Source organism: Pygocentrus nattereri, chromosome 27, assembly GCF_015220715.1.
Source record: "Pygocentrus nattereri isolate fPygNat1 chromosome 27, fPygNat1.pri, whole genome shotgun sequence".
Lineage (NCBI taxonomy): Eukaryota > Metazoa > Chordata > Actinopteri > Characiformes > Serrasalmidae > Pygocentrus > Pygocentrus nattereri.
This window is the reverse complement of record NC_051237.1, coordinates 23,342,591-23,352,449: the sequence shown is the minus strand read 5'-3', so window position 1 is coordinate 23,352,449 and position 9,859 is coordinate 23,342,591.

Sequence of the window (9,859 nt, the reverse complement as noted above, 5' to 3'; positions counted from 1 at the left end):
GATGCTCTGAAGACATCCAGTCGTTCCTCTGCAGTGTAATCAGTAGACACACAAATCCAACACAGACTGACTAATTAACCCTCACTTGTCTGCTGGTGCGTTTAATGAGTATTTATCTTCTAAAGTCTGTGAAGAGACCTGATACGACAGGGTGAAGCTCCGCAGACTCAGACAAGCTCCTATAGTGTTCCAGATCAGCCGCCGACATCAGTAATGACATCTTTCTCTGTTATCAACTATCAGGAGCTACAACTTGTAAGTTCATCCACACGTGATCTTGACCCAGTTCCTACGTCATTCCTTCGGATGGGTTTGATTGTATGCAGAATGTTCTAACTATTGTAAATTGTTCTCTGTGTTTCTCCAGATGCTTTTAAAGCTGCTCTGGGGAAGCCTCTGCTGAAAAAGAGTAGCATGGATCCTTCAACTAAACCACTTTAGACCAATTTCAAACCTGCCTTTTCTGAGTAAAGTCAAGTCGTTTCCAAGCAGCTAAATACAAACAAAACGCCGCCCCAATGACAGCATTGCTCAGTGTACCTGTAGAAGAGAGTGTGTTCTGAGAGGTCAGGCAGTTAAAGCGCTCTTCATCACCGCAGTGTGTGTGTAGCGTTCTGCATGTGCATTAATTATGTCGTCTTTTTGCAAAGAGGCTTTTTCTTTTGAGTAACTGACAAACGTGTGTCACAAAGTGCTCAATGTCATGGTCATTTTGGGCCAATAAAAAGCAATAAAGCAGGAGGCTGAGGCATCTCTCAGTGCCCGGATGGCTGTTTGTAAACCAGAGGCTGGAAAACCAGACTGGTGCCTGTCATTTGTTGTGTGATGTGACATGCCATCAGCCTCAATCTCAAGATTGTTCCATTCTCAAAGTAAAGCTTTTCCTTCTGTCTTCTCAGAGTTGAATATCTTCCACTGGCCTTTAGTTCATAACTGTCCACTGTAAAGTATCACAGAGTGAAAATCAGCCAGTTCTGCCACCGACTCACCCTGGAGGGCTCAGTTCAGCAGCACTGTGGATGTGGGTGAAAAGCTATCGGTGTACTTTAAATGACGCTACATGATACAAATAATCCCATATGTGCTCACATACTGCTCACTTTAATACACTCTTAAAGATGGTTCTTCAAGGGTTCTTCAGTTAAGAAAATTATTATATATTGAACTTTTGAAAGAGGTTCTATAACGCATTGGAAAAAAAGGTTCTTTTCTTATTACAATGTCAAGCTTGTACCAGTAGATGAATATGGGATTGCCCGAAAACAGGTGGGAAAAGCTGACCTGTTTTCGTCCGGCGGGAAAAAGAACAAACGCCAGGGGAAAACTGAGAGAAGGGAAGTTGAGAGGCAATGAAGTAATTAAAAAAATTCATATGACTTTCCCAACAGAAACAAAACCGAAACAGAACAGAAAAAAGGATTGATTGATTGACTGATTGATCGATTGATTGAGAGCAGACAAGGAAGTCTCGAGAGGAAGCTGGAGAAAACGAAGAGTGAGGAGGAGCCCAAAACTCTCAGCCATCTTACCGAAGTTAGCGTCCTTGCGTTGGTGAAAGGCGCTATATAAGTTGAATTAAAAGTACCGACTGTTTCTTTTGGCTCACAAAGAGACAGAGACACAGCAGTGTTTCTCTGCGGTTATAAAGCCCTCGGCCCAGGTGTAGGACGCTGGGCCTGATCGGACCTGGGAGGTGTGTGTCATCTGGTTGCCGCACTTACGGGCCTTACAGCTTCTAATTGTATATCAGTCACTAAATGGCCTTGGGCGAAGATCCGCTGATGATCTGCTGGAAGTGTACAAATACAATAGGCCTCTCCAATCACTCCAGTCAGTTAGTAGAACCCAGGATCAGAACCAAACAGGGTAAGGCAGGATGGCATAGAGCCTGTGTACAGGAAGGGGATGAGCAGACTCTTTCTGAGAAGGCTCAGGTCCTTTAACCCATTGGTGCACTGGAGGAGGACGCTGCAGACATCCTCACAGCATCAAGTTGGGTGCTATGGAGGGGTGCCAACAGCAGCAACGGCCTCTTCTCAGCTGCTTTCTCCTTCATCTACTGTATCACTGACGCAGGTGAGATTGCTGTTCGTCTGTGGTGCCCACAGCCCTTAGAAATCCATCCAGCATTCAACCTCCACCTCTTCAGGAACAATGTCACCTGTACCTGCCTGAAGCATTGCTGGGGGGCTGTGGTCAACATCGCTTTGTCATGTTGTTCTGGTGGCAATCCACGAGCATCTGCAGTGCCAAACATAGTTCCTTATAGGTTTTATGCTGCCTTCCAGCTGTGCAAAGGATGGCTCCCAGGTGCGTTTGGCATTAAAACATGGTAAGTGCAGCTGTCTCCCTCTTGCTGTAACATAACTAATGCTGTAACATAGCTAACATAAAACATCACAACACTACATGTGCTCACTTTGTATGTCCTATCGGTAACTTTCCAAAACTCATTCTACCCACTATGTTTGACCACCATTTCTCCTCTCAACTGTAGTTCTATATACATTTATGATACTAATAGTATAAAGCTACTACATGATGTTTATGAGTAATCAGGGCACTATTTCTTTAGTTGTGTCACTGTTTATGAAGGTGTGAACAGATTTCACACAGACTCTGTTTGATGATGTGATGAAGCAGTCTTGGCTTCTGTTTTACACCATGTAACACAAACAGAGACCCTTAATGGCACTGCTGAGGTCCCACATCTGTCAGCTGCAGCAGCCCAGCTGTTAGAATGCAGTTCAAACCTATTAGTTTATGAGAAGCTGTCCTGCTTAGCTAGACTGAAAACCTGTAGCTACACTGACCCCTTGTGGATGAGACTGGGGGTCCATGTGCTACACAAATGAGCATTATTTGGGCCCCTAATGTAACACCAGCCTCGGGCTTTTCCCAGGCAGTTGCCGGATGATGAGATGTTTGACATTTTAATGTTTTAACACCACTGAGGTTCTAATTTTGTCTCCCCTCAGAGTTCACTGTCCATCATGATGCACACACAGAGCAAGAGATCACAGCCTGTTACAGGATTTCTGTCCAAACGTGTTCACAGGTTCACCTGTGGAGGGCGCACTCACACCGATGTAATTCAACACTAATGTAATTCAGCCTCAGAATGATCTGTTTCACTTTTGATGTAAAGCGATGAAGGAGAATGTAAGTTGAGCCTGGATGCGACTGTAACACCATGACTGCACGTCTGTTCTTTAAAATAACTTTATTATCAGTTTGATCGTTCATTTGTATTATGTGTAGCAGGAATCGTCTGCTTTACATACCAAGTAAACTGTGGTGTCATCAGACACTTGACTGTCGTTCGTATCTATGTCACCAAGTTATGGTGAAAGCTACAGATATTCAGAGGTTCAGGCGTATTATTGGCTCTCGTAGCAGATGCTGTGGAGATGTGTGGTGAGATGTTGTGGATCCTCCTGCAGTAATAAACAGGGTCCATCACTGGAAAACAAACTTAAGGTCATAGAGGTGTTTTCAGGACTGGGTGCTTGACGTGGGACTAAGAGTTTCTCTAGAACGGCACATTTCATATCTCACGGCTTTCCATCCTGACCTGCTGAAGCGTCACAGCCATGCACATCTCCTCACTCATCTGAGCTGCTCACTGCACTCACAGCGGATCCTCTAAGATTTAGGAGTTCCTCAAAGTTGTCCTTTGGTTTAAGAGTTCCTCAAAGTGCTCACAGCTAAGATAATGACAGTGAAATCACATCTACTCATCCTCAACAAGGGTTTAAGATCTTCTTCTCCCCTAATGTCCAAACCTAAGGTTAACACTGCCGCCTAGCAGTCGATGACCGCACCTGCACTTTGTCCCCACCTTGTGTTGGAGCTGCTGAGCTGCTTCTCCACAGAGAAGTGGGGAAAGTTTGTAACTGGAGAAAATCCTACAGTGAAAGGAACAGCTGCTCTTCTCTCGCTGGATGGGAGGAGTAGCTGAGCCTCCACCTGCTGGAGTTTTACTTCATGTTGTAATAAGTTCTGATGGTGAGCGTTAGCAGGAGATCTTGGACAAAAGTCTCCATATAAGCTTTAAATTATGAAACTAAAGAAAGACTGGATTAACTCTGACACTAAAGATTCTGTGGATTTCAGAGTGAGTTTCATGTTAAACGGCATGAACAGGTTCAGGTCTTAATGTCTTCATCGTCTCTGTGTTTCTCGTACAGGTTTCTCTCCTCTCCACGTTTTCATTCTGCTGCTGTGCTTCACTGCATTAACGCTTGCTGTCGGACTCTGAGCTCCTGCTTTTATCTTTCTACTCAAACAAGGTGCCGAGTGTCCTGAAGGTTCAGTGAAGTCTTCCATTCCTGTGTTGATGTTATGTTGTTAGATGCTGTTTGTTTTGATTCCTCATTCATTTATTGGTTTTACTGTAAATAGTGACAGGCAAGGACCCATCCTCCTCTGGTCAAACTACCTCCAAATGATTATACTACTAATAGTAATAGCAGTAATATAATATCAGTAGTAGTAACAGCTAGGAGTCCATGAGAACATCAGTGTAGGGTGGGCAGTTGGTCCAAGGTAGGTGGTGGTAGCTGGGGAGTGGGCAGCTGGTCTGAAGAGGGTAGCAGGAGGGCTCGACAGTCAGTCGTCCATCAGTGTCCGGCCAAATAAAGTGTTAAAGACATTTTTCTCCAGTCTATACAGTCTGACCGTAACAGGGGAAGCCATAAGGTGTTTTAAGTTGGAGGTTACAAAAATTTTAAGCAGCATGGATGTGAGCAATGATGTCATTGATGACATCACAAAATATTTTCCTTTTCTCGTTAGATTTTTCTTTGCTGCTTTACATCAGAGTGTCTTTATGTTCCATAATAAGGTGAAAGATGACAATATACACTTTTAACTGACGCATCAAACCACCGACAGACGTCCCCTCTGCGCTGTCCTTCTGGACAAATCTTCAACCAACAGTCTTAACTGATCGTCTCGCCCGCAGCTACACAGTGACATTCAACACTGAAACACACTTTGAGCCGGAGAGACAAAATTTCCTTATTACGATAGATATTTTTTTGTTTTATAGACGCTGTTTGGCTGCTTTGGGCTTCAGAACTGCTCAATATCTCTGCGTCTACTTTTTGTCTTTGTACCTCAGACTGAGCGTGTTTTCAGCCTCACGCCCATAAAGCACTGTAACCTCTCTAAAACAAGCACACTGGCCTTTACTCCACTCAAATTATTAGAAAGTTCAGAGCAACTATTAATAATATTACTATTATTATTAGCAGTTGTAATCCATAAATCAAGGGCTGCTGCGGCCCTCAGTGCCTCCACTTCCTCTCCATTGATAGTAATAAATTCTACATTTATCTAACGATGAATAGCAGTTGTTACTCTAATAAATGTGACAAAAGGAATGAAAGAGGGACTCGTTTCTTTTAAGGCTGAAATTCCGAAGTGTTTGTGTTGATCTACAGGATTCCTCAGTGAGGTCATCATTTGTTCAGCCATCAGTCTCGCTGGCTGATGGTGATGAAGACTGCTCCTCATCTCAACACACTTCCAGGTAGGAGTTTCAACAGTTAAGACTGAAATGCAGATCAACTCCAGTCTGGCAGCGGTGCAGTGCAGCACGCAGGCTTATACCGTTTATAAAAAGATGCAATATAAATATATAGGTGACAATAAAAACTTAATAAATGAGTGAATAACACACCAATGTGGTCTACAGAGCGCTGGCTGAGAGAAGTGAAGACTAAGTGCTCCACTTTATTAATCATAGCAACTGTTGTTTTCTCAGGTGAGCAGAACAGTGTCTACATTCGAGCGTTTGTATTTCTGAATCTACGAACTGAAGACGATCGCTCTCTTCTGTCTGAACTGTATTACAGACCTGTTTGTTTTGCTCGTTGTTCTCTTTTAACTCTAGTTGAGTTTGCTCATCGAACAGGAATGCAATATTATTTCTATAATAGGAATTTACGGCTTGCGGAAAGAATCATATCAGTGATGGCTGCAGCAGTGTGTGGAATTGGGTCAATTATTTCAGGTAAAGATAAAAAAAATTATCCCATAATACATAAACATATACACTCACCGGCCACTTTATTAGGTACAGTTGCTTGTTAACACAAACAGCTAATCAGCCAATCACACGGCCGCAGCTCACTGCATTTAGGCATATAGAGGTGGTCAAGACAGCTTGCTGAAGTGCAGACCAAGCATCAGAATGGGGAAGAAAGGGGATTTAAGGGACTTTGAACGTGACGTGGTTGTTGGTGTCAGACGGGCTGGTCTGAGTATTTCAAAAACTGCTGATCGACTGGACGAAAATGCCTTGTTGATGTGAGATGTATACATGATATGCCTTTCAAATGAACACAACATGCATAATTATCGAACACTCATAAAGCTGTGACAGGACAAGCTGCCGAATGTTTGACCAGTTTTGAAGAGGCTGCTTAATACGAAAACGACACACTGACATCTGAAATATTTTTTATTGATTTTAATTATTTACTTAATTGTTTCAGCCCTATTTTAACCGGTGAATGTGTGATTAATAAAAACAGTTTGAGAGTGGTTTAGCGTACCTCTCTCGATTAACAGAAGCCTGGGCCGAAGAACTGTGACAAAGGTTGCACAGTACAACACAATAAGCGGTGTTAAACAGTGTGTTACATACAAATAGTGCTAAACAAGTACTTTACAATTTCACAGGTTTCAAATAATTAGAACAAGAATGTTAACAAAAATCTCCCGTCTGGAATGATGAATAGAGCTGCTGATGGTCCTATAATAAGAGTGAAAGTGGTGATCAAATTGAGGCAGAGATTTTAATTTATTAATAATATGTATGTGTGTGTAATTATGTGATTGTAGTCTATTATTTATAATTTAGGTTTTTGTTGTTTCCAAAGGACTTTTATGCATGACGATGATGCCCGTCTATGAAATATGGCAGTAACATAATCAGCTGAGTCACCTGAGTTTGATGCAGCAGTAACTCTGTAAATCAGCTGTATGTCAGACTGGATTATGTGAGAAGAGCCGGCTGATGCTTTATTCTTCTTTCTGACCTACTTGTTTCCTGATTGCTGTGAACACCAGTCATGATGCTCCACTAGTGTTACTTCATGTCTCTGATCTGTTGCCTTTTTTGTTTTTTAGAGCACTCACATGATTGACAAAGGGGCAGAGAGGCCGGTCATCAGGCCAGACTAACAGGAAAACTCCCAGTGCTCCTGATGTCCAGTCCAGGATGAGGCTGAAATTGATCGTCCCACCTTAAACAGTGCAGCAGTTACATCGTGGTGCCTACATACGCCAGAATGGAACTGCTGCACTATTTAAGGTGGAGCAGAAACAGTGATTAAGAAACTGGTTTACAGCACATTAAGCAAACATTTAAGCCCTGAGTAATAGGTTTAAAATAGACTTGCGTAACTTAAAAAGTAGAGACCTGCTGCTGCACAGGGGCACTTTTCCAGTCAGTAAGATAGCTAACCCACCATTTATCGGGCGGGAAATATCTTTTCGTAATTCACGTTTCTTTGACTACCTTAGCTAGAACTAGCACTTGGTTTATTTTACTCAATTCTTTGGTGAATTTATTAGTTTCATGTTTCTTAAAACACATGAAGAAGATTAGATTTATTGCTTAAATTTGATGATTAAATGATAACTTTCCTTCCTAGCTAAGGTAGTTCTCTCACTAGTCTGTTCAGTTAATGCTAGCCCAGTACTAGCTATAGCTTATATAATGGAAAGCTATCCGCCTGATAAACACTGGAGAAAACTCTTTTCTAAGAAGTTCTGAAATAATAATATTGCATTATATTGCAATAACAGTCAAAAGTAGAATCAACAGAAGCCATGACTCTGACCCAAGAACAGCTCTTTAATGTAGAACCATCAGAAACGTGTGCAGTACCTGACACTGAGCTTGTGCTCCATGTTACCAGTGACTGCCTCACGCAACAACCCCAACTAAACGAAATTTGGCTGACGCTCTTATCCAGAGCGACTTACAATTTGATCATTTTACATAGTTAGGTCAAGGCAGTGTTAGGAGTCCTGCCCAAGGACTCTTACTGGTATAGTGTAGGGAGCTGCCCTGGTGGGGATTGAAAGCCAGTCTACAGTGTAGAAGGCAGAGGTGTTAACCACTACACTATCCCAACCCTTGAGAGAAGTTTTGTTGATGCAGTTACAGAAACTGTTTAGGAGACTCACGTACAGTGTTTGTTAGCAATGTTAGCCTAGCAGCTCCCATTCTAAATTAAAGAAGCAAAACTTGCACACCAAAGGCAGCTGATCGACTGCAAGTGAGACTTTTCAGCAAAGCATTTCTTTAATGCTGTATTGAGCTGTAATACCAGTTAAAAAGGATCAATTTTCCAAAGCACAACTGATCCTTAGCAGGCCTTAAAAATTAGTATACTAATGTAGAACATGTGACCCTAATGTCAGATTAAAATGTCCTTAAATAACATCAATGTTTGCAGCTGGGCTAAACTGAGTTAAGTGAAATTTTTGAGAGTACATAAACAAATTTTCTCTTCTAGCTAAATTCTCACCCCGGACATGTTCAGTTCTCTGCCTGGAAGTTTACAACTGTGCCATGTTTTATTCATCATTTTAATTTATGGTGAGTCTGACACCTCAGGTATGTTTTACTCATTTCTATTGCAGAACTGTTTAATAGCACTTTTTGGTCACCAAATTTCTACCCTGAGTCTTATTAAGCGCCAATCCAGCGGCGCCCTCTTCTCACTCTGGGCTGAATCTCTTCACTCCCTACATAGTGCACTACGTAGGAGTTTAAATACTGGATCCTGCAGCTCAAGAGAGTAAAACACAGCTAAGGAACAGTCATTTGGGATTCAGACACATACAGACTCGATACATGACATGCTGCTTGGCTGCACAGGCTAGAATTTCTACACTTTCACAGCTAGAACAATATTTAGGGAGTACGGAGCCGTTTGGGATTCAGTCTGGATTTGATGCTACTTCTGAAACACAGACTGAAGTGTGTAAAACATTCAAGTGACATGTTTTCTACCCTTATTCTGCAGTTTTACAGTACGTCAAACTGTAAGTACTATAATTCAAGCCTGAGATGTTAATGATGGAGATGTTAGCCTGTTAGCTAGCTGACCAGCCCAGTTCTAGATAAGAAAATAAGCTGGTCAGCCCTTCAGTTTGAACAGAACCAGGTTCTTACTTCATCAGTACACTCAGTGCGTTACTTCATGTCTCTGATCTGTTGCCTTTTTTTTTAGAGCAGTCACGTGATTGACGATGGGGCAGAGGGGCTGGTCATCCGGCCAGACTGACAGGAAAACTCCCAGTGCTCCCGATGTCCAGTCCAGAATGAAGCTGAAATTGACCATCCCACCTTAAACAGTGCAGTTACATTGTGGTGCCTACATACGCCAGAATGGAACTGCTGCACTATTTAAGGTGGAGCAGAAACAGTGATTAAGAAACTGGTTTACAGCACATTAAGCAAACATTTAAGCCCTGAGTAATAGGTTTAAAATAGACTCAATTCTTTGGTAGGTGTGGTATATCATGGATTTTACAACAGCTATGAACGTGGCTCAGCCAATCAGATTTTAGGACCAGACTTTTTTTTTTTTTTTTTTTTTTTTAGTAGTAAAGGTTTATACTGTTTAGATGGGTACTTTACACCCAGGACCGCTTAAAACAGATTAGCTAGTGAAGTCCTTTTTTGGGTGTAAATGAAAAAAATCCTTCTTTTAATGCTTTGCTGATTTGTCAGGAATGAGGAGACTTGATGCAAATACAATAGTTTTATTGGCATGAAAACAGTCAAGAAGACCATCCAGTCTGAGGTTCAGCAACAAGGCAATTAGTGATC